This window comes from Emys orbicularis, chromosome 2, assembly GCF_028017835.1.
Source record: "Emys orbicularis isolate rEmyOrb1 chromosome 2, rEmyOrb1.hap1, whole genome shotgun sequence".
Classification (NCBI taxonomy): Eukaryota; Metazoa; Chordata; order Testudines; family Emydidae; genus Emys; species Emys orbicularis.
The window spans coordinates 227,945,903-227,970,631 of record NC_088684.1 but is presented as its reverse complement, the minus strand read 5'-3'; positions in this window follow the sequence as shown (position 1 = coordinate 227,970,631).

Genomic DNA, 24,729 nt, shown 5'->3' with positions numbered 1-24,729 from the left:
TAGCTGGAAACCAGTCTGGCTCACCTGTATGTTAGTATTGTTAAGCTAGATATTAGAGTTGTAGGGATGTGTTTGGTGTTTAGACCTTAGGATGCTGCATGTATTACACTCACTTAGCTGTACCCCATGTTATAAAGCAATAGCAAATGTTTGCATTGTAAACCTCTGTAACTGCATAACTCATCAAACAGAAAAGAAGCCGTCTCTAATGCAATGCTGGCTTCCTCCAAAAGGGGTTAGGTCCAGCCCAACAAGAAGGCCTTGGAAACTGAATGTGCCATTGTGAATCCTTAAAAGACTGTGTTAACTGCATTCCTCTCCCCGTCCATGAGGAGGAGCCTGCACAAGACCCTGGGCTCTGGGGAGAAGGGGCTAAAAATCTCTGACAAGGAGAAAGTTGGTTCTTTTTGCTGCCTGGACTCTAAAGGAACAAGAATCACTGAGCATAAGCAAAAGCCCCCCCAGCTGTTTTGCCGGGGTTAGCCCTAAAGGACATATGGAATTTGCTTATTATAGAAGTTTCTGTTATCTTTTGTGTGTCTATGTTACCTGGGAATAACTCATTTCTTTTGCCCGGTGAATAAATCTTTAGTTAGTTTATCATAGAATTAGCTATAGGTGTTGTCTTTGGTTTGATAGCTAGGTTGCAACTGACTTGGGGGTAAGTAACTGGCCCTTTGCAACTGGGAGTAACCTGGAGACTCTCATAAAAAAAACAACCTTCCACACAAACTTCCTCGTGGCTGGACTTTACAAAAACTAGACAAGCCATTTACAACACACACTTTGCGTCTCTACAGAGGAAAAAGGACACTAAACTATTTAAACTACTACATGCCACAAGGGGCCACAACTGTGGTACCTTTAATTTACCCAACAATATTGTTAATCTATCCAGCTATACTCTTAGTCTGGCAGAAGAGTGTGTCCTATCTCGGGGCCCCTCCTTCTGCCCCACCACCCCCACGAACATGATACAGTTCTGCAGTGACCTGGAATCCTACTTTTGCCATCTCCGACTCAAGGAATATTTCCACCACATCACTGAACACCACACTAACCCACAGAAACCTTCCTACCAACGCTACAAGAAGAAGTATTCTGCATGGACTCCTCCTGACGGTCGAAACAACAGACTGGACTTCTACATAGAGTGCCTCTGTCGACGTGCAAATGCTGAAATTGTGGAAAAACAGCATCACTTGCCCCATAACCTCAGCCGTGCAGAACACAACGCCATCCACAGCCTAAAGAAACAACTCCGACATTATAATCAGAAAGGCTGACAAAGGAGGTGCTGTAGTCACCATGAATAGGTCGGAGTATGAACGAGAGGCTGCTAGGCAACTCTCTGACACCACATTCTACAGGCCATGATCCTCTGATCCCACTGAAGGGTACCAAAGGAAACTGTACCATCTCCTCAAGAAACTCCCTGAAGAAGCACAGGAACAAATCTACACAGACACACCCCTAGAGCCCTGATCAGGGGTATTCTATCTGCTCCCCAAGATCCACAAACCTGGAAATCCTGAATGCCCCATCATCTCAGGCATTGGCACCCTGGCAGCAGGATTGTCTGGCTTTGTGGACTCTCTCCTCAGGCCCTATGCTACCAGCACTCCCAGCTATCTTTGAGACGCCACTGACTTCCTGAGGAAACTACAATCCATTAGTGATCTTCCAGAAAACACCATCCTGGCCACTATGGATGTAGAATCCCTCTACACCAACATTCCACACAAAGATGGACTACAAGCCATCAGGAACAGTATCCCCAATAATGTCACGGCAAACCTGGCGGCTCAGCTTTGTGACTTTGTCCTCACCCACAACTATTTCAGATTTGGGGACCATTTATAACTTCAAGTCAGCGGCACTGCTATGAGTACCCGCATGGCCCCACAGTATGGCAACATTTTTATGGCTGACTTAGAACAACGCTTCCTCAGTCTCATCCCCTAGCGCCCCTACTCTACTTGCACTACATTTATGACATCTTCATCATCTGGACCCATGGGAAGGAGGCCCTTGAGGAATTCCACCAGGATTTCAACAATTTCCACCCCACCATCAACCTCAGCCTGGAACAATCCACACAAGAGATTCACTTCCTGGACACTACAGTGCAAATAAGCGATGGTCACATAAACGCTACCCTATACCGGAAACCTACTGACCGCTATACTTATCTACATGCCTCCAGCTTTCATCCAGACCACATCACACGATCCACATGTCTACAGCCCAGCTCTAAGATACAACTGCATTTGCTCCAATCCCTCAGATAGAGACAAACACCTACAGGATCTCTATCAAGCGTTCTTAAAACTACAATACCCACCTGGGGAAGTGAAGAAACAGATTGACAGAGCCAGAAGGGTACCCAGAATTAACCTACTACAGGACAGGACCAATAAAGAAAGTAACAGAACGTCACTAGCCATCACCTACAGCCCCCAACTAAAACCTCTCCAGCGCATCATCAAGGATCTACAACCTATCGTGAAGGATGATCCCTCACTCTCACAGACCCTGGGAGACAGGCCAGTCCTCGCTTACAGACAGCCCCCCAACCTGAAGCAAATACTCCCCAGCAACTGCACACCACACAACAGAAGCACTAACCCAGGAACCAATCCCTGCAACAAACCCCGTTGCCAACTCTGTCTGCATATTTATGCAAGGGACACCATCATAGGACCTAACCACATCAGCCACACCATCAGGGGCTCGTTCACCTGCACATCTACCAACGTGATATATGCCATCATGTGCCAGCAATGCCCCTCTGTCATGTACATTGGCCAAACTGGACAGTCTCTACGCAAAAGAATAAATAGACAAATCAGAAATCAAGAATGGTAACATTCAAAAACCAGTAGGAGAGCACTTCAATCTCCCTGGACACTCAATAACAGACTTAAAAGTGGCCATTCTTCAACAAAAAAACTTCAAAAACAGACTTCAACGAGAAACTGCAGAACTGGAATTAATTTGCAAATTTGACACCATCAAATTAGGCCTGAATAAAGACTGTGAGTGGCTGGGTCATTACAAAAAATAATTTTCTCTCTGTTGAGACTCACCCCTTCTTGTCAACTGTTGGGAATGGGCCACATCCACCCTAATTGAATTGGCCTCGTTAGTACTGACCCCCGACTTGGTAAGGCAACTCCCATCTTTTCATTTGCTGTATATTTATGCCTGCCTACTTTTTTCCACTCGATGCATCTGAGGAAGTGGGTTATAGCCCCTGAAAGCTTATGCCCAAATAAATTTGTTAGTGTCTAAGGTGCCACAAGGACTCCTCATTGTTTTTGCTGATACAGACTAGCACCGCTACCCCTCTAAAACCTGGATACTATTGTGATTTTTGGTATAAGGGACCATCTACCACAGAGGCAGGCTTGCCTGGGGAGATAAGACAGACTGGACTGCCCAAAGGGATTGTCTGTGACTCCATGGTAAGGCTGTTACAGTGCTTGTGGAGTTCACACTTATTACTTGGTTAGTGAAATCTAATTATAGAACATATAACCAATTTGGGGTTTGTGCCCTATTTCCTGACAGTTTCCCTAAGGTTGGCACCCACATTCATGTGCCATTCCAGACAGTGTGACACCAAGTATGGTACCTGTCAGACTGCAGTACCTGCTCCCTACCACTACCCTCACTTGGGCTTTCCACAGCAGAAGGGGAGTACTAATTTTAAATCTACCAGGAGCTTCACAAGAGTTGCTGAAGTCAAAGCAATGAATCAGCATATTCCTACCCTCAACAACAGGGGTTCTCAAACTGGGGGTCGGGACCTCTCATAGGGGTCACGAAGTTATTATATGGTGGGTCGCAAGCTGTAAGCCTCCACCCAAAACCCTGCTTTGTCTCCAGCATTTATAATGGTGTTAAATATATAAAAGTGTTTTTAATTTATGGGGGAGTGGGGTCACACTCAGAGGCTTGCTAGTGAAAGGGGTCACCAGTACAAAACTTTGAGAACCACTGCTCAACAACCATCAGTATGAGTGGCACCGGCCTCTTACCATTACAACTCTTCCATCCCTGGCAAATAAAGATTGGAGCAGCTTTGTGCCACTGCTGTCTCTTCCCAGGTGCACTTTTCATTACCAGAGACAATGTCCACCTGCTTTATAGACTAGCAAAAACCAGGTGCGCATATGGTCCACTGTACTTGTGCAGTTAGGATTCCTGACTTCTCAGCATTAAATTGTTAAGCGTTTTTGGATGGCAGTAGCAACTGTGAAATATAAGGAGCATGACACAATAACAAGGAACTGGCTTTATAAAAGCATTTTGCTTACTCAGAGTGGCCTAGATTCAGTTTGAAAAGAAGTTTCCTGAAAAATTGTTCCTTTGTGGGCTTTTGCAAACTGGAAGAGAAGCAATTTATTTTTCGGACATGCTGTCCCAAATTGGAGTTCCACACAGGCAGTCACCTTTTGCGAGAATTGTAGTATTAATGGGGTTCTCCAGATAAATGGTGACACTGCCTCGCTTAAACTTCCCTGGGTGAAATATTAATTTTTAATACCAAAACAAATCTGCTCTCACATTGTGCACTCAAGCTATTATGTAGCTCAGAACAGACCCTGGTTACTTATAAAGGCTGACACTATGGAAAAAAGCCTTTATCTCCGCTTTTTGCAAATACTGCCATGTAAGTAACATCAGCTTAAAATAGATGGCACAAAAGTGAGATAAATCATTTTCATTATCCTGTTCAGAACCTCAGCCAAACATTGGTGGTGTTGACCCGCAAACAGAGTGTAAATATATTAGTTTTTAAATTGATGCCAAGCAAACACTGGTTTTATTATTCACTTTATTCATGCTAAATGTTTTCCGGAGACCTGATTTATGACACAAGTGCAAGCTAGCCCAAAACAACATGTTCTGCAAACAGTGATAATGAAAAGCCAGTGTATTTGAGTTTATTACCCTTATTAATAAATGATCAGGCCCACAGAACAGCAGAAATCAGATCAAAGTAGTGCACAGTGATTCATTGCAAAGAGTTAACAGGAGAAAATTTTAAAATAATAAAAGACTAGCTGCAGTTAAGATACCAAGGAAGGCTGAAAAATCACCACCTCCTGAGATAGAGGTATGCAAGGGCAGAGGAACTACAGGGATGCATTAAGAAGCTATATGTTATCCTGTAGCGATTATAAGGGATTCGAGATCCTTAAAATTTACCTTTTACACGTTCCTCCTGGATTTAGTTGCTTTCCATTATATATAATACAAATTAAAGACCTCTTCGCTTTTTTAGAGCTGAATCCTGCTCCCATTGAAGTAAAACCTTTGGCTTCAATATTACAAGCTTTCCATAGGAAGTGAGGAACCCACGATTGAGTCCAAGAGTAGATTTCCTAGCTGTTTGGCTTACATTTGAATTCCCCATACAATGGCACTTCTATCACTTCCCCAGGGATTATTCCACAGCCTAATACAGCTCACTGTCAAGATTCTTTTTCCACAATGCAGCCTATATTTTCTTGATTTAATTTCAGCCAATTCCTATTTACACCAATTTGGGACACCCTACATAAATTCTCTCTTCCTTATGTTTGCAGCCTTACAGATTTGCAGAATTAAGTCCAGCTGTACATGTTAAACTTTTAATCTTTCTTCAGAAACTTCCATCCACTGATCAATTTTGCTATTGAAAATCCCACCTGTCATGTTCCACCCCCCACTGTACACCTGTATTTCAGATTATTTTCCCCCCAGATGGGCTAGCTTGCATTTTTCTAAACTGAGTTTCATTTTGTTGTTTTCTATCTGTCTTAAAATTCACCCTTTTGTTTTTGTTCTCTGCCATCGACGTATTCACACCATCTCCCAGATCTCCCCTGCCCCATGAAGGAAGAGGAGATCAGTGGTCTCTGTTGCTATATTCCACCCTACTACAGATCCATGCAGGAGAAAGGTTTAGGCCCACATTGTTTGGGGCAGGATAGGAATGGAACCAATGGAACTAAATCATCTATTAGCAGTCCACATGGATACCTTAGCAAAGCTAACACAGGCCCTGGCTTATAGATAGATAAGGTTGGTGGTCCCATCCTAGTTTCTGCCTGCACTTCTGCAAGGAAGGCCCATGATTAAGCTAGCATGGGACTCAGGAATGAGTTGTATTGACATAGTCACATGGGAGAGGCATCAGTACACTACTTTTTCATGAGTAAAACAGCAATGGGGCTCAATGTCTGCTCTGGAACTGGGGGCCTAAATGTTGTATACCAATAACCCAATAAGAGACCTCTACATCCAAATCTTTCAGATAACATGAACGAGGAGTCTTTGTGGAACCATAGACACTAATAAATTTATTGGGCATAAGCTTTCGTGGGCTAGAACCCACTTCATCAGATGCATGGAGTGGAAAATACAGGAAAAGATGTGATTTGCCTTACCAAGTGTGAGGTCAGTCAAACGAGACAATTCAATTGACAGCAGGATACCATAGAGGAAAAATAATTTTGGAAGTGGTAATGAGAGTGGCCCATTTCAGACAGTTGACAAGAAGGTGTGAGTAACAGTAGGGGGAAATTAGTTTTGGGGAAATTAGGTTTAGGTTTTGTAATGACCCAACCACTCCCAGTCTTTATTCAGGCCTAATCTGATGGTGTCCAGTTTACAAATTAATTCTAGTCTCTATGCAAAAGAATAAATGGACACAAATCTGACATCAGAAATCATAACATTCAAAAACCAGTAAGAGAACACTTCAATCTCCCTGGTCACTCAATAACAGACCTGAAAGTGGCAATTCTTCAACAACAAAAACTGCAAAAACAGACTCCAACGTGAAACTGCAGAACTGGAATTAATTTGCAAACTGGACACTGGAGAGAAATTGACCCTTCTATCAGTTCTAACTAAAATAGAAGGACTTTCTGCCTCACTCTTAGTCCTCAGAGTGCTACCAATTACAGCTCTGTGATGAATCTTACCTCATTCCTCCATGCACAAGGTCAACACTCTGCCAGTGCTGATGGGCCTATCTATGCTCACGGAATGTTTCTAGGTAGACTTCTAATGTTTTGGGATCCTATTAGCAGCTTCGTGTTTCTGTCTACAGGCATGAGCAGTTTTTCTTTGGTATCTCCTCATATTTGATTTCTGAAGTAGTGTGGCCAGAGGATAGGAGCATATATTTAAGTTTTGCAGTTGTTTGTTTCTTTTTCCAATGTATACAATACTTGTGTCATCAGATGTAATTCCCCCATGAGGCCTGAACCATCAGAGTGTAGGATTTTTATTTGATATAAAGGAGCCACATTCTTCCTTAGGCAGCCCCATAGTAACAATATAAGTTATACCAGCTTTCATCCCTAAATCCCCCCAATGCAATTTACACACTACTCTGTGGAGAAGGGAGTTATTTTAACATGAAATCCAGCCACATTCTTGGACACTTAAAATTCCTGATGTCCTGCATTGCAGGGTGAGTTCTACTGAACAAGACTGAGTTCCCGTAAAGAAGTGACACTCCTTTCCAGCAAGGCAGAGGGGATTTTTAAGACTGCCCCCTATTTACATTTGCGATTGTTAGCTCCTATTAAAGTAGCCAGCTTACTCAAAAAGATACCTGGACATTAAAGCAAAGTCAACAGGGCTACATGAAAAATTTCTGTCATCTTTTTCGGGGGGGAAACTGGGTTAGAGACTAACACGTGCATATGAAAAGCGTCTGCTTTGTGCGGAAAATGAGTTTTTCTGCGAGAAACCTCCACACCCAAAAGCAAAATATTAAGATTTGGAAATTCTGCCACAGTCTCTCATCAGAGTTGGTAACTAAACTCATTAGTTTAGTTACCTGAAGTCCCCATTCTCCTCTATGAGCCAGGCTCCCTAGTCTGATTACATCCATCACAGTGGTTTTCAACCATTTTTCATTTGCAGACCCCTAAAAAGTTTCGAATGGAGGTGACGACCCCTTTGGAAATCTTAGACATAGTCTGCGGACCCGTAGGGGTCCACAGACCACAGGTTGAAAATGACTGATCTGTCACAATGTACTATGGCCAAAAATCTCAATACAAATATTTGTAAGTTACACTGAAACAATTGTTTCAGAGTACAGGGATGATGTACAGTTAGAGGTTAAAATGGGGAAAGAACAAGTTAAAAATTACTTAGACAAGTTAGATGTCTTCAAGTCACCAGGGCCTGATGAAATACATCCTAGAATACTCAAGGACCTGATAGAGAAGATATCTGAGCTATTAACAATTATCTTCTAAAAGTCATCGAAGACAGGAGAGATTCCAGAGGACTGGAAAAAGGCAAATATAGTGCCCATCTATAAAAAGGGAAATAAGGAAAACCAAGGGAATTACAGACCAGTCAGCCTAACGTCAGTATCAGGAAAGATAATGGAGCAAATAATTAAGCAATCAATTTGCAAACACCTAGAAGATAAGGTGATAAGTAACAGTCAGCACAGATTTGTCAAGAACAAATCGTGTCAAACCAACCTAATAGCTTTTTTGATAGGGTAACAAGCCTTGCGGATGGAGGGAAGTGGTAGACGTGGTATATCTTGAATTTAGTAAGGCTTTTGATACTGTCTCACATGACCTTCTCATAAACAAACTAGAGGAATACAACTTAGGGCTTGTCTATACTGGCAATTTACAGCGCTGCAACTTTCTCACTCAGGGGTGTGAAAAACACACCCCAGAGCGCAGCAAGTTTCAGCGCTGTAAAGTGCCAGTGTAGACAGTGCACTAGTGCTGGGAGCTCCACCCCTCGTGGAGGTGGGGTTTTTTTAGAGCGCTGGGAGAGCTCTCTGCCAGCGCTGCGCCTCAACCACACAAGCCACATTGAAGCGCTGCCATGTGAGGTAATGGATGTGATTTGCATAATCGCTGTATAGGTTATTGATCAATAACCTATATAGTGAACATGGCAGTCCCTGTGCTCTGATTGGCTGCTGTGCTCAGAATTTCAAGTTGTTGGTTAGAAACAAAGATTCTACATCAGCTTCTCTAAAATGCACCCAATAGAGGAAAAGAAAAAAAATCCCAGAGGAAGGCTCCTATCCTCCAAAATAACTGCTGTACATTTCTGACTGTGACAAGGAAACTGGGTGGATTTTCCTTAAGAATTTCTGACTCTAAGCTAAGGGCTCCCGTCCCAAGTTGCTTTTAAATTTAGTTATGACTTTCAGAGGTGTTCCCATTAGGGGAAACTTTGCACTCTGGGAAGTCCCTTGGCATCATATTTGTGCTCCCTGGCGTGAGAGATTTTATGCTGCCCCACAGCCCTCTTAGGCTGTACTAGAGCTGGAAGGCCTGATTCCCAGCTTGGGCAGACATACCTGCACTGGCTCTGATGGCACTAGAGGCTAAACATAAAAGTAGTCATGGTGGCATGAGTGGGCGGGACAAGCCAGCCACCAGAGTACGTACCTAAGGTCTCAGATGGGGACTTGGGGAAGCTAACCCCTCTCACCGCGTACACCACCCTGGCTACACTCTGTTTTCAGCATGCTAGCTCCATCAGGGTCTGACAGACTGATAATATCCTGAATGAACTTTATTGAATTAGGTTAAATCTTATTGAAAGAAGGTTAATACCTTTGAAGTACACCGTATTAGAAATGTGAATGTTTATGTACTATTGTGAAATTGTACAGCACTTCTTTAGCAGGAAGACAGGATTAATGCTATCTCTAGAAGGCATGAGGAAGTTCAAAGGTCTTTTTGGAACAGTGTGTGTGAAGTGAATTTCCTAGGCAGTACCTTGAGGTGAGGGGAATGCCAATTCTCCCTTGGAAGCCAACCTTTTGAAGATACACCCTGGGAAGAGACGCCTATTGTATACTAATTATGTGTTTCTGGAAACTCCAAATCATAGACCCCATATCTGTATAAAAGTGTGGACTAAACTTGTCATGAGTGTGCTTGTTCTGAGCTGAAGCTGTGCTGAACTTGTAACTACATTGAACACGCTAGGTTGGGATGCTGAAAGATTGCTCTTGCCAGAGCCCATGTTCGAATTAGGATCAACTCTGGTAAGCTTATTAGCATGCATGTAGGTTCTTTTATTGTTTTTAAATGTTTTCTCTCTAATACATTTACCTTAAGAATAAAGTAGGCTTGCTTAGAAAACTGTGTATGGTAGCAATCACTCTGTTATCAGTCTCTGAAGAGAAAGCAAGCAGGTCAGTTTAGGAAGACTCTTTGCTGTAACACAGTGAAGGCAGAGAACTGTTCAGCCTGGAGATACACTGGTCAGAAGGGAGTGAGACATAGGTCCCCACTCAACAGAGGCAACAGCTAGGAGGCTAGAGGCCTGAGAGTGGGTGCCCTTGCTGGAACACTCAGGGGCAGTACAGGTGCAGTTGCCCTGAACTGTAATAGTAGGTATGTCTACCCAAGCTGGAAACCACACCTTCCTGCTCCAACATAGACGCAGCCTTAGACAAGCCCCATAACTTTGGCAAGCACAAGTAAAAGTCCCTGGGGAGAAAAAAGCTGGGAGTTTCTTGAGAGGTTTGCAGAGGTGGCTTTGGGAGCATGGTGGAAGAGGCATTCGTCAGGGAGCTGTGTGATAAGTGGTAAGAGAGGCCCAGGGAAAGTGAGACATTTCGGGGGTGATGGCTGTAAGCAGCTAGCAGCCTGTGGATGGCAGTGGCTACAGTGAAAGAATCAAAGTCGGGAAATTGTGAAGGAAATTTTAAAGGTTAAGAGTCAGAAAAACTCATGGAATTTCAGTAATTATTGAAGTCGTATGATAAAATCTAATGGCCCCATCTGAGACTGAGATCCCATGGAGCTAGGCACTGTTCATTCATATAGTAAGTAACAACCCATGGCCTGAAGAGTTTACAATCTAAATAGACAAGACAGGCAAATGATTCAAGGAGAAACAGACACAGAGAGATGAAGAGATTTTCCCAAGGTCACTCAACAAGTCAATGGCAGAGCCAGATATAGAAACCAGGTCTCCTAAATCATAGCCCAGTTCCCCATCATCCTGGATGACTGGAAAAAGGCTAATGTAGTGCCCATCTTTTAAAAAGGGAAGGAGGAGGATCCGGGGAACTACAGGCCAGTCAGCCTCACCTCAGTCCCTGGAAAAATCATGGAGCAGGTCCTCAAGGAATCAATTCTGAAGCACTTAGAGGAGAGGAAAGTGATCAGGAACAGTCAGCATGGATTCAGCAAGGGCAAGAGCATTGGGCCAAAAAAAATCTGATGAGGTTCAACAAGGACAAATGCAGAGTCCTGCACTTAGGATGGAAGAATCCCATGACCTGCTACAGGGACTAGGGACCGAATGGCTAGGCAGCAGTTCTGCAGAAAAGGACCTAGGGGTTACAGTGGACGAGAAGCTGGATATGAGTCGACAGTGTGCCCTTGTTGCCAAGAAGTCTAATGGCATTTTGGGCTGTATAAGTAGGGGCATTGCCAGCAGATCGAGGGACGTGATCATTCCCCTCTATTCGACATTGGTGAGGCCTCAACTGGAGTACTGTGTCCAGTTTTGGGCCCCACACTACAAGAAGGATGTGGAAAAATTGGAAAGAGTCCAGCGGAGGGCAACAAAAATGATTAGGGGGCTGGAGCACATGACTTATGAGGAGAGGCTAAGGGAACTGGGATTGTTTAGTCTGCAGAAGAGAAGAATGAGGGGGGATTTGATAGCTGCTTTCAACTACCTGAAAGGGGGTTCCAAAGAGGATGGATCTAGACTGTTCTCAGTGGTAGCAGATGTCAGAACAAGGAATAATGGTCTCAGGTTGCAGTGGGGGAGGGTTAGGTTGGATATTAGGAAAAACTTTTTCACTAGGAGGGTGGTGAAGCACTGGAATGGGTTACCTAGGGAGGTGGTGCAATCTCCTTCCTTAGCGGTTTTTAAGGTCAGGCTTGACAAAGCCCTGGCTGGGACGATTTAGTTGGGGATTGGTCCTGCTTTGAGCAGGGGGTTGGACTAGATGGCCTCCTGAGGTCCCTCCCAACCCTGATATTCTAGGATTCTATGAAATCCCACTGCCCCTCAAGCTTTGATAAGTATTTAAATGCTTGGTGCTTATCCACCTGAATCTCTGAAGCTTTCACTTATTAATATTTGTGCAATTGTATACATGTTTTACTGAGTGATTTGTAGATCCCTGCACACACAATTCCCCTGTACTTTGCACAAGTTCATTGCACTTTTTGGCTTGATGGCACAGCCCTAGAAAATTCATCAGCACAGGCTGTTGTGTTCCAAGCACATCTCAGAACAGATGCTGTGACCTGATGAGTTAAACTCAAGTATGGTAAAACCTCAGAGTTACGAATACCTCGGGAATGGAGGTTGTTCATAACTCTGAACAAAACGTTGTGGTTGTTCTTTCAAAAGTTTACAACTGAACATTGACTTAATACAGCTTTGAAACTTTACTATGCAGAAGAAAAATGCTGCTTTCCCTTTATTTTTTAGTAGTGTACATTTAACCCAATACTGTACTGTGTGTGTGTGTTTGTGTGTGTGTTGCTGCTGCCTGATTGTGTACTTCTGGTTCCAAATGAGGTCTGTGATTGACCAGTCAGTTCGTAACTCTGGTGTTTGTAACTCTGAGGTTCTACAGTACATTAAGGAATGAATGTGATAGCTCCTACTTCTCTCCTACCAAATTGCACAGTACAAAAACATGCAGACTAAAATGCAAACAAATCAGCTGTTAGTTTTTCTTTCAAAACACAATAGAGCAGGCATACAGGTATAATCAAACAAGATATATGGTTACATAGCAATGAGTACCTGTTCAAATAAACAAACAACAAACTTCACTTCAATAAATTTCAATCTAAATAGCACATAACTTTTTTTAAAAATAGCTGACTAACTTCTAAGACGCTCAGGCTCTGAGGAGAGGCATCTGGTTCAGGGCAAAGGCAGTAAGAAAAGCTCACTCTAGTTGCTCTTGTTACAGACTGTGGCTAGAATCACTTCGAACTACAGCCAAGGCAGAGCACCTGGTGACCACGTGCTTGTCCCCTAGCTCATTACAACATGGTTTCAATTTGTAATGTAGGCTGAACCTTCAGCATGCTGCATAACCAGTTTAAAGCCTCCTTCTTCTTCTTTGGAAGCTATCATTTACCTGTATTACAGATAAAATCCATTCAGACACATGCATGATACAGTCTTTAATTACATGATCATACACTATTTTCCACAAGATCCCTGCCTCATTAAGTTACTGGAGGGAACTGGAAGGAACAAGTCAGCTGTATGTGTCTGTCATGTCTCATGAAGGGTTTAAAGACTAATAATAAAATGTAATACTCTTAGATCTTCAGTTTTCTGACTATTCTTGTGTACTACTCCTACCCTCATATTTGCCAATTGCAGATTAATTGTATATCTTTATGCTCATATTACATTTCATTCGAAGTTTTTCAAATCCAAATACCTCTGAATATTTTTTGAATAATAGGAGCTACAAATAGGAATAGTCTGAATGTGAATTCCCCTTTAGCCCATTCCCACATCACTATTAAGTGGTTTGTAATTATATTGTTTACTGAATCATTTTTTCTAAGTTGCTTTCAAAGGAACTTGCTGTTTTGCATCTTTCAGTCTCACTAGGAAATCCTGGATAAGGAGAGTCTCTGGGCAGGGACTAGCACCTCCATGAAGCCCTTTGAGGAACAAAGCTATTATTGCATATACCTTTGACAATTTTAGTCACCTTTAGTCTGTACCTGAAGATCAACTTTGACTTATCAAGTGGCAAGAGAAAACCCAGGTCCCATCCAATCAATATGCTGAACAAATAATGCAGAGCAGACAGAACATGCATGGCAAAGTGAAAATAGAGTGGCCAAAGGTGCATTCAGGTTCCTTAGCATCTGAATGAAATAGTCCTGAGACAGTGTTATGTCCTCTCCTTCTCTTGTGGCCTACTGAAATTACCTGGGGATGTTCTCAAGTTGAGAAACCCAAGCAGCATCCCCCGCCACCCTATATTGGGGGAAATTACTATTATTGACACCTATTGCTAAGTCCTTTATGAAACACTCCCAGCAGTGAGTCAGTTAGGCAACCTGGAGAATTAGGGAAGAAACTTCATGACTATCACAACATTGTACCATTTCTGAAGAAGCAGGTGCAACCATCACTATTAAAACATAACTACAGCTAAGGGTTTCTGTCACAAAGTGATTGGGTCCTTTAATGGGAGATGGGTCCAGCCTCACCTGTGACTATTAGGTGCCTCCTAGCTGAGACTGTGTAGCTATAGGTCAGGTGATCGCCTGAAGAATAGATTCAGAAAGGGGAATTAGGCATTGCAATGCCTAACTCCTAGGCACCCTGCCATCCCATGGAATGCACAGCCCTGAGTTAGGTGCCCATAATCCCAGTGCGATGCATGCACAGAGATATGCGCTTCAGGAAGATTTTCAGAATCTAGCTGGCTGACTGAGGAGCCACCTAAGCAAGCTGGAGATGAAATGCAGAAGAGAGGGGATGGGCTTAGGGCCCAGAGCCACAAAGGTACTTAAGCACCCAGCTCCCATAAATCTGGGCCTTAGACACCTAACAGAGAGAGGCATCTATCTCTGCTTGGGTTTCTTGGCCATGAGCCCTTGCCTGGAATTAGTTGCCTAAAACAGGTCACTCCTTTCTCATGAAAAAGAAGGAGACACACACCATACATCCATTATACAAACAGCCCAGCGATTAAGGCACTCTTCCGGCATATGGGAGACTTGTTTTCAAACCCCTGCTCAGCCTGATTTGGAGCCCACCCCTGACTCTCAGGTCTCACACCTCCTAGGTGAGTGCCCTGGCTATGAGGCCCTTGGGAATTCTGGGGCAGGTCTCACTCCAGTTGAAACTGTTCTACTTTGTATAAATAATTAACTCATCATTGAGCCAGACTTTATAGCTTGGTGGCCAGGGCACTCATCTAGGAGTCAGCTTCAACTCCCTGCTCCAAATCAGGCACAGTGAGGATTCAAACCTGGATCGCCCACCTCCCAGGAAAGTGCTATTGGGTGTTCTGGTACATGGATAGACACAAACATTCTCCCCCCTGGCTGTCTTTCATGCAGGTTAGGCCTGCTCCAAGCACCTCTCCTGGACTGGGCCCTGCAGGTGAGCTAGGCAGGGGGATGCCTCATTTGAGATTCCCATCACCCCTTAGATATGAAGTAGGGCTCTAGGCAGCGTCACGACTTGTACGTGTCCACTGGCAGAAACGTAGGTGCTTATGGGGATTTAGGTGCTTAGAGGGGTAGGCGGCTCCTGAGCAGGGGTTTTGTGAATGTCAGTCGTGCCTCAGTGTTGGATTTAGGTATCTAAAGAGGTAGTTAAGCACCAAAGTCCCTTTATGACTCTAACCCCGATCTCTATACAAGCCATCAAGTGATCATTTGAGCTAAAGAACTGCAGAGCTGCAAGCTCCTGTAGCTGACTACGAGGCAACTATCCCAGGGAGTGAAAACTGCAGGGAGCAGGTAGACTCCTGCAGGAAGCCCTGTGTCAGGGCAACCCCAGGGGGCTGAGAGAGGTGAGGGAAAAGTTTCTGGGAACTGTAGCCCATATTAGGCAGAGGAACTACTGGTACTTTATTTTGGTATTTTGCCTAAGTTTTTGTTTAGCCAACAAATTATGCCCTGAGTCTGGCATGGCAGCAATCCTTCCCTGAGCCACTGGATTACCACTTCATTTGTGTCTATTTTGAAAGATAAATACACTCCGCAAGCTGCCTCCTTCTCACAGCTGGGCCAATGCTATCCCTAAGGCTATGGCTACACTATGAGGCTTTTAGTGACACGGCTGTACCGCTACAGCCATGCTGCGACAGCTGTGCCACTAAAAGGCATGCAGTGTAGCTGCTGTTTGTCAGTAGGAGACAGACTCCTGCCGACACAAAACTTCCACCCCCCACGAGTGGCAGCATCGGCAGGAGAGCGCTCCCGCAAACAAAGCGCTGGTCAGACAGACGCTTTTCGTCAGTAAAACTTTTGTCATTGGTGGGTGTGACGTTGCATTCCATATGTTTATGGAAATATGCTTATGAGTGTAAATATAATGTAACTGGAATATGCTTTATGCCAAAGGTCTCTTGTAAGGTATCATTACAAAGTTTATAATCTACTGAGTGTGTTCATCCTATTTGCATGAATGTATCATTCTTGTATCTGAAGATAGAAATATGAAGTATTACTCTGAAGTCCTAGTGTAATTATGCGAAGTGTGGGCCATTAATAGTCGCTTGGAATCTTGATGGCTCCCATTAACTAGGACAATTGGTTGTAAATGGCTCTGTTTACTTGCAAGCCTTCCTGTATCCGTGGGTGCTAGTCAGTGAGTAATGAAATCTCACAGGATATGTGACCATGTCACATGATACTGGAATCCATCTTAAACCTGGTGCTTTTCCATTTAGAAGGAAGGGTGTGAACCCAGAGAGAGACAAAGGATTCCCACCTTGTGCCAAAGCTATAAAAGGGGATGGAACAGAACAAAGGGGGCTGCCAGTCATGAAAAATCCCCTAGTTACCACCTGAGCTGGAACTAACAAGAACTGTACCAGGGGAAAGGATTGGGCCCAGACTAGGAAGGAGTCCAGTCTGTGAAAGAAGCTTATAGGAACATTTGAGGGTGAGATTTACCTGTACTCAGTTTCTTAATGTATTAGGCTTAGACTTGCGTATTTTGTTTTATTTTGCTTGGTGACTTACTTTGTTCTGTCTGTCATTACTTGAAATTACTTAAATCCTACTTTGTATACTTAATAAAATCACTTTTGTTTATTAGTAAACCCAGAGTAAGTGATTAATACCCGGGGGAGCAAACAGCTGTGCATCTCTTTCTATCAGTGTTATAGAGGGCGGACAATTTATGAGTTTACCTTCTATAAGCTTTAAACAGAGTAAAACGGATTTATTTGGGGTTTGGATCCCATTGGGAACTAGGTGTCGGAGACGGGAGTACTTGCTGAGCGGTTTTTGGTTAAAGTCTGCAGCTTTGGGGGCGTGGTTCAGACCCTGGGTCTGTGTTGCAGTAGGCTTGCATGTCTGGCTCAACAAGGCACGGTTCTGGAGTCCCAAGCTGGCAGTGGAAAATGAGCTCAGAGGTAATTCCAGCACATGAGGTGACAGTCCAAAAGGGGTCTCTGTGACTGAACCCGTCACAGGCGTGTGTTTTTTAACACCCCTGAACGACAAAAGTTTTGCCGGCGAAGTGCCAGTGTAGACAAACCCTAAATTAATTCAACTGAAGTAAGTGGGGTTACCTGAAGGTTGAGTTAAAACCCTCAGTCCAGATTTTCGGGAACCCTCCAACCACATTCACAGGTTTTGTGGTTACTTTAAGGCATCAGAGCAGTACAAAGCAGCCAGAGATGGGCCAAGAAACTGGTCCATATATGTTAGAACACCCCAGTATAACCACAGTTGTCCTAATTTCCTAAGGGAAATCCTAATACAATAATCTCTACAAGGTATGGTCCTGAATGGCCTGAGCACAGGATTGAGTGAGCGACACCTTCATTTCAATCCCCCTTCTGACATTTGAACTTGTCACTGAACCTCAGCTGGCCCCATCCTTACAAAGATGTTGTGAAGATTAGTTAATTAAAATTTAGAAAGAGCTTCTCAAGTCCCTGCCTATATCACAGACCTGGTCTTTCTTCAAATCCTTTTCCCTTCCTCTCCCCATTCTCAGTGATGTTGCTTTGATTCCCCTCCTGTGTTCTTCTCACAAACACCGCCATCTCCTCATGCTGAGAATCTCCCTCTCCACAGTCAACTCCTTCCTCAAACCTTGCCTGGGTCAGCTCAGCTGTTGTAAATGACAGAGTGGAAACGTAAGGAGAGAGACATAATCCCTCAAGATGCGTACGCTTCTTAATGTGTGACCTCATGATCTTATTGTGACATTTGTCCTTCTCTGGTTAGAGTCTATTCCTCTAGCATGTAAGCACCCCACCACAGGTTGCAGCCCCCCTGTGCTAGACACGGTACAAACATAATAACAGATAGTCCCTCCCCATAGAGCATATACTGTAAATAGATAAAACAAAATGAAGGAGGGAGAAAGGACACAGATAGATAAAGGCACTTGCCCAAGGTCCCACAGCAGGTCTGTGGCACGCAGGAATAGAACCCGATTCTCCTTAGTCCTATGTTCTAGCTACTGGTCCACACTCCTTTTTGGCTAATTTAGACCCTTCTTTGTTATGCCAAGTCAAATCTAGATTGTGTACTTTTCAGCACCTCTTAATTATTTTGTGCAGTGGCTAGCTAGGATTCTCCAAAACTCCTAGAAGGACAGAGTGTTGATCAGCCACTCTCAGCAATATATTCATTTAAATGCAGGAGATTACAGAATGAAAAGTCACGTATACTAATCGATTAGCAAGGCTTTGCCACACAGAGCATTCAGAAAAGCCTACATTTCAACAGAGCCGAGGGCCGATGTCACGGGAAGGAGATTCCAATGCCATGGCTCTTCATTGCATTTTAGATGCATCAGACACAGCTATGTGATTTTGAACACGTCTGTCTTCATGACCCAGAATTGTGTTTTGTGTAATAATCTCTGAAGCACCTCTCTTTTCTTTACACTGTCTTATTGTAAATTATGGCACTGGGATACTTAAAAGCATTAGATTTGCTCCATCTAATTACTGTTTGTGGTAGTAGTTGAATAAAGCTCTTTTCCAGTATTTACAGACTATGCACCAGATACTCAGATCTCAATTACATCCCATGCACTGAACAAAGGAGCACCATTTATGCTAGTATTTTACCATCTGCATTTAAGCTTAACTCCAGGAAGTTTATCAATGAAGGAGCGCTGAATGGAGTAACTTGTCTTCTGCAACACTTGACAATGTTTACTGTGAAAGGATTATTTGTTGTTATGAATGATGTGTTCATCATTTACTGTCTGTGTTCAGCCTTTGTACATCGTTAGTGCTTTATTATAGAGTAAACGTTACAGAAAGTATATTTAGCATTCTTCCGAGGAGATAAGTAGGCAGATGAAATGTGATGGCAAATTTGCAAGTAGAACAGAGTGAAAACATCCTCCTATGCACCACACCAGTCTTAGGGGTGGCTAGGTTATTTTTAACTTTAGCAGTACTGTAAGCTAGTGCCATATGGTGGTTGTAATACATCCCTCCGCTACACTGAAACTTTCTGAGGGGAGAGAACAAGCTCACTGACTGTGGTATTCCCCATAGCTACTGCCTGTCACAGGACTAATCTAAGCTCAGCAGCAGACCATTCAGTGCAGTCAAAGGGACTGCAACAAAGTTCCTTTTCCCCTGAAGCAACTGTTCTTTGTTGAACAACAAAATACCTCCCGCTATTAGCCCATAATTTTAGATCTCTGCTTGGCTGATAATGGGTTATTAAAATAACCTCCGATTATGCATGTTGTTGTGCTTTGTTTGGGGAAATTGAGGGCAGTGGTTTCTGAGATTTTTTTATTTTGATCTTGTTTTATTCTGTAAAGCACAAGCAATCAGGTAATAGCCATTATTACCTGTCAATCTTTCTGCTTAGCACATCCCATCTAAATCTGACTATTTCTGTCTTCCAACTGCAAATTTAGGGGCAGAATATCTGGCCTCTTTGCCTTGCTTGAGTGGCACAGAAGGACTCTACTTTATCATTAGCAGAGAACTCCCCTAGTATGGGAGTTCTCAGCCGGCCCAGAGTCAGCATATTAGCTCTTATGCCTCCCTTCTGTCCCCAGTGTTAGAGCTGGGTGAATAACATACTTTCCAGTTCACTGGCAGTTCTGGAAGGGGAAAAAAAGTTGGTTCAACCCAAACCAGAATTTTCAGCAAAACAAGAGTTGGACAAATTTAATTTGGGGTCAAACAAAATGTTTTCTTCAACTTGAAACATTTTGTTCTGGGCATTTTTAACCTTTTTAATAAAAACCCAGGAAATGAAGGATTAGGCTAGACTCACAAAATAAAGAAGGCAGAGGGAAAGCAGATGATGACAGCCCCACCTCCTCTCAATAACCCAGTGGTTAGGGCTCTCACCAGGGATGTAGGAGACTCAGGTTCAAATCCCTGCTGTGGAGCAGGGCCTTGAACCTAAATCTCCACTCTCCCAAAGGTGTGCCCTCACCACTAAACTATTCTAGGGTGGGGAAATTGCTGGATCTCTCCTGGGGGAGCTGTCCCATTTCATATAAAATACTTGAAAAATCATTAGGCCAAAGAGTGAGAATGAAGCTATTGGCTGATGTTTAGGGTACTCACCTGGGAGGGAGAACATCCAGGCTCCAATCCCTCTTTCAGTGAATATTTAATTACGGGTACAAGTGAAACAGCTCCAACAGGAGAGGTTGTGAGAGCTCCACCCCAGATCACCAGGTAATTGGAGCAATCTCCTGGAATGTGGGAGACCTGCATTTAAGTCTATGCTTCAAATCAGGCAGAGCAGGGATTTGAAGCTGGCTCTCCGACATCCCAGGGGGACAGCACCACTTCCTTTATGAATGGTGCCTAAATCTCCATATCACTGTAGCCTGAAAAATCAAAACATTTCATTTTGATGTTGAAATGACTCATTTTGACATTTCTGATTTTTTTTTTTCTTTTTTTTTTCCACCGTAACAATTAATAAAAACTGACACAAATATGTGGAAATGTTTCGGTCAACCTGATTCTGCATTTTTTGGCCAAAAAATAAATAAAAAAAGTTTGGATAAAATATTTCACCCAGTTCTACCCAGCATGTGAAGGATGCCAGAAGTACTACAGGACATTGACTATTCCCAGCTAGTGCACATCCCCTTACCAGTCATTACCAGCTAGTGGAGCTTACAAAAGACCCCCAAATTGCTCTAAACTACACCAGCACTGACAGAGAACCAGTCTGAAAATCAGGGAGTCACAAGACCCACACTTCTTTGGCACCAGCAACAGGGCCGGCTCTAGGATTTTTGCCGCCCCAAGCAGAAACAATTTTGGCCACCCCCCCACCCCCGTTTTTTTCTTACCCCACCCCCGGCCCCGCCTCAGCTCTGCCCCTTCCCCAAATCCCCAGCCCTGCCTCCTCCCCCCAGGCTCTCAAGCCTAGGAGGGAGGGGGAGAAGCGGCACACGCGCCGCGGCCACTCGGAGTCTCCCCATCCCTCCCAGGCTCTCAAACCTGGGAGGGAGGGGGAGATCCCGAGCGGCCGCGGCGCGCGAATCAGCTGTTTCACGCGCCGCGGCCGCTCGGGATCTCCCCCTCCCTCCCAGGTTTGAGAGCCTGGGAGGGAGGGGGAGCAGCGGCGCGCGAATCAGCTGTTTCGCACGCCGGGGCTGCTCGGGATCTCCCCCTCCCTCCCAGGTTTGAGAGCCTGGGAGGGAGGGGGAGCAGCGGCGCGTGAATCAGCTGTTTCGCGCGCCGTGGCGCATGAGCGGCAGCAGCGGAGGTGAGCTAGGGCGGCCGGGGCACATTTTTAGGGGCAGCATTCTGGCGCCGGCCATGCCGCCCCTAAAAATGTGCCGCCCCAAGCACCAGCTTGTTTTGCTGGTGCCTAGAGCCGGCCCTGACCAGCAAAGACTGAATGCAGCAGAGGATCTGAGCCATAATATCGGACATCTGAGAGTAATGGAACAAATGTACCAATAACAGTACTAAACCGCAGGAAAGAACTCTTAAAAATTACTGTATTCCTGTGGCATTTCCCATGAACTAATTACATCATAATGTTACGAGTAAATAGGGCGATGTTATTTTCTGGGTCTCTACTATGGGAGAAAATTCTGATGTCAGGTCACACAACCAGCAAACTGTGGAGCAGATAGGCATTGGGTTTTTGCTATTCCACATACATTTGAATAAAAATTCGCTATCTGGGGGAAAATAAACCTGCCAGTAGTTACAAATCTGGTCTTCCGAGCTGCTCAGTTCAAAAAGTGTCATCCTAATGGTTCCAAAAGTGACACTAGTATAGTATGAAGGAAGCAAAAGGGGTTATTAAAAATATCAATTGAAGCTAGTCCTCCATAACAACTCACTCAACTGACTGTCCCAGTACAATAGCAAGGTCCTCAGATACACAGCACATACAAAAAGGATTTCCTGTAAAAATATGCATGTTAAAAAAGATTAAACAAAATCATAACGTGAGGATGAGCCCAACCCACTAATTCACAAGTTCTGTATTATACCTCAGGAACATAAATTGTATCTGACCAAAGTATATCATGCTCTTTTTTACTTTGGTTATGTGGAGCATTCAATGTTGCTATTGCTCATTTTACCCTGTGCAACAATTCATATTCGAGGAATGAAAAATCACCAGTAACATTATGACATGATATATGAGACAAGATTTGCTACACTATCTCACAGCAACTTCTTTTTAGTGGTACTCTCTGAACTTTCTGCCTGCTGTAGCCACAGACACATCCTCTATAACAGGGGTAGGCAACCTATGGCACACGTGCCGAAGGCGGCACGCGAGCTGATTTTCAGTGGCACTCATACTGCCCGGGTCCTGGCCACCAGTCCGGGAGGCTCTGCATTTTAATTTAATTTTAAATGAAGCTTCTTAAACATTTTAAAAACCTTATTTACTTTACATACAACAATAGTTTAGTTATATATTATAGACTTATAGAAAGAGACCTTCTAAAAACATTAAAATGTATTACTGGCACGCAAAACTTTAAATTAGGGTGAATAAATGAAGACTGGGCACACCACTTCTGAAAGGTTGCCGACCCCTGCTCTATAATAAAGTATTAAATACACATAGTTATATAAAACCTCAAAGACAGACAAATGTATTGCAAACACACACTGCCTATAAAAACAGCAGGAGAAACTTACACATATCATTATTATTGACTATCTTCATAGGAGCTCCAATCATTGGCCAGAACCCCACTGTGCTAGGCGCTGTACAAATAGACCAGCAAGACAGTCCCCCTTCCCCAAGACCTTACAACCCAAGTACACAGCAAGAGACCACAGTTGAAGACAGAGAGTATGTCTACACTGCAATTAAAAACCCCATGGCTCCGAGTGACATAGCCCAGGTCAGCTGACTTGGGCTTGGGCTGCGGGGCTATGAAATTGCAGTTTAGACTTCTCGTTGTTTCCTTGTACTCCCTCATTAGTCTTTCCCGGTACGTCTACACTGCAATTTTATAGCCTCACAGACTGAGCTCCAAGAGCCCAAGTCAGCTAACCCAGGCTCTGAGACTCGATGCCACAGGGGTTTTAATCACAATATAGACGTACCCAGAAAAAACAATGGGAGAGTATAAGAAAACAGTGAAACAATATTGATTGGCATGATAGGCCGTGATCTGACCATACCAGCAACCTAATCAATGTCAATTTTTTTGTGGGCATCGTGGCAAAGGAGAGTTTTAAGGAGGGATCTGAAGGAGGAGTTTTGTAGCTGTTTACAGGGAGCTATTCCTCCTTGGGGGGGACAGCATGGGAGAAAGCACAAAGGTGCTGGTTTGAAAATGTAAACAAGTAGGAAATGGAGGCTGGTATCAGCCAATCGGAGGCAGGAGTCAATCTGTAAGAGAGGAGTGATATGGTCAAAGTAATGGACTAGTAAAATGATCTTTGCAGCTGCATTCTAAATAGATATGAGTGGGGAAGATTGCATTTGTCAAGGCCTGAAAGAAAAATGTCGCAGTAATCAAGACATGTGACACAGAGCTTTAAGTTTGCTCATCTTTCACTCAACCTCAAAGAATACCACATTGCAGATTTAAAGGTTGAAAGGCTCAACAAAGATACAATGTTATCTAGAAGAGCAGTCTGCAAACCTAGAGCAGCGTCACAGAAAGCACACAAATGAAACGGAGATTGATAAGGAATAATTATCATGCTGCCCTGATGTGACCTCGCCTCACAGGTCTACTGTGAGAAAACCAGACAGAGAGGAAACACAACAGATACCAAACCTTATAAAAATAATAATGATAAGAGTATAACATCTACTACTACTCAGTAATCAGGGGGTGGTGGCTCGCCAAAGGTTTGGTTCAAAGTACTGATTGCAACCTCTGTGCCTCTGTTAACCTCTTATGCATCTCTCATCCCTGGACTCCCTTCTTCTCCTGGCCTCCACTTCCTCTTTGCTGACAAACTCATGTCTGACCTCTCTTCTCTTCCTCCCTGCTTCAATCTCTCCCTGACAGGCCGATCACTGCTCAGCAAGAGGTTCACTCTGGTAAGTCTACGTAACAGCTACCATATAATGTCATAAAAGATATTATTGCTTGGCCATGAACAATGTGATCTTTAAACATTTAAGTAACTTTAATTATAGTGAGAGCGACTCCGAGTCTTCTCTGGAGAAGTGAGGTTCTTACCCACGAAAGCTTATGCTCCCAATACTTCTGTTAGTCTTAAAGGTGCCACAGGACCCTCTGTTGCTTTTTACAGATTCAGACTAACACGGCTACCCCTCTGATCCGAGTCTTCTGTTATTCACAGCACAGGTGCAGCTTCCTCTTCCCCACCCCACCTAAGTGCTTTGACCCTGAACTGAAAGAAGCAGCTCTCAGGGCAAAACTGTCTCCAATCGCTCATTCATGGGCTTCCAAGTCACCCACAAGGATGCCAGTTAGTGCCACATGTTATTACGGTTGCTTCTACTCCTCTTGTATGCAGACATCAAAGCTCAGTGCCCAGGTTCTGTAACCAGAGGATAGCCTCTGTATCAAGGGAGGCTAGGCATTGTAAACTGTCCTCCA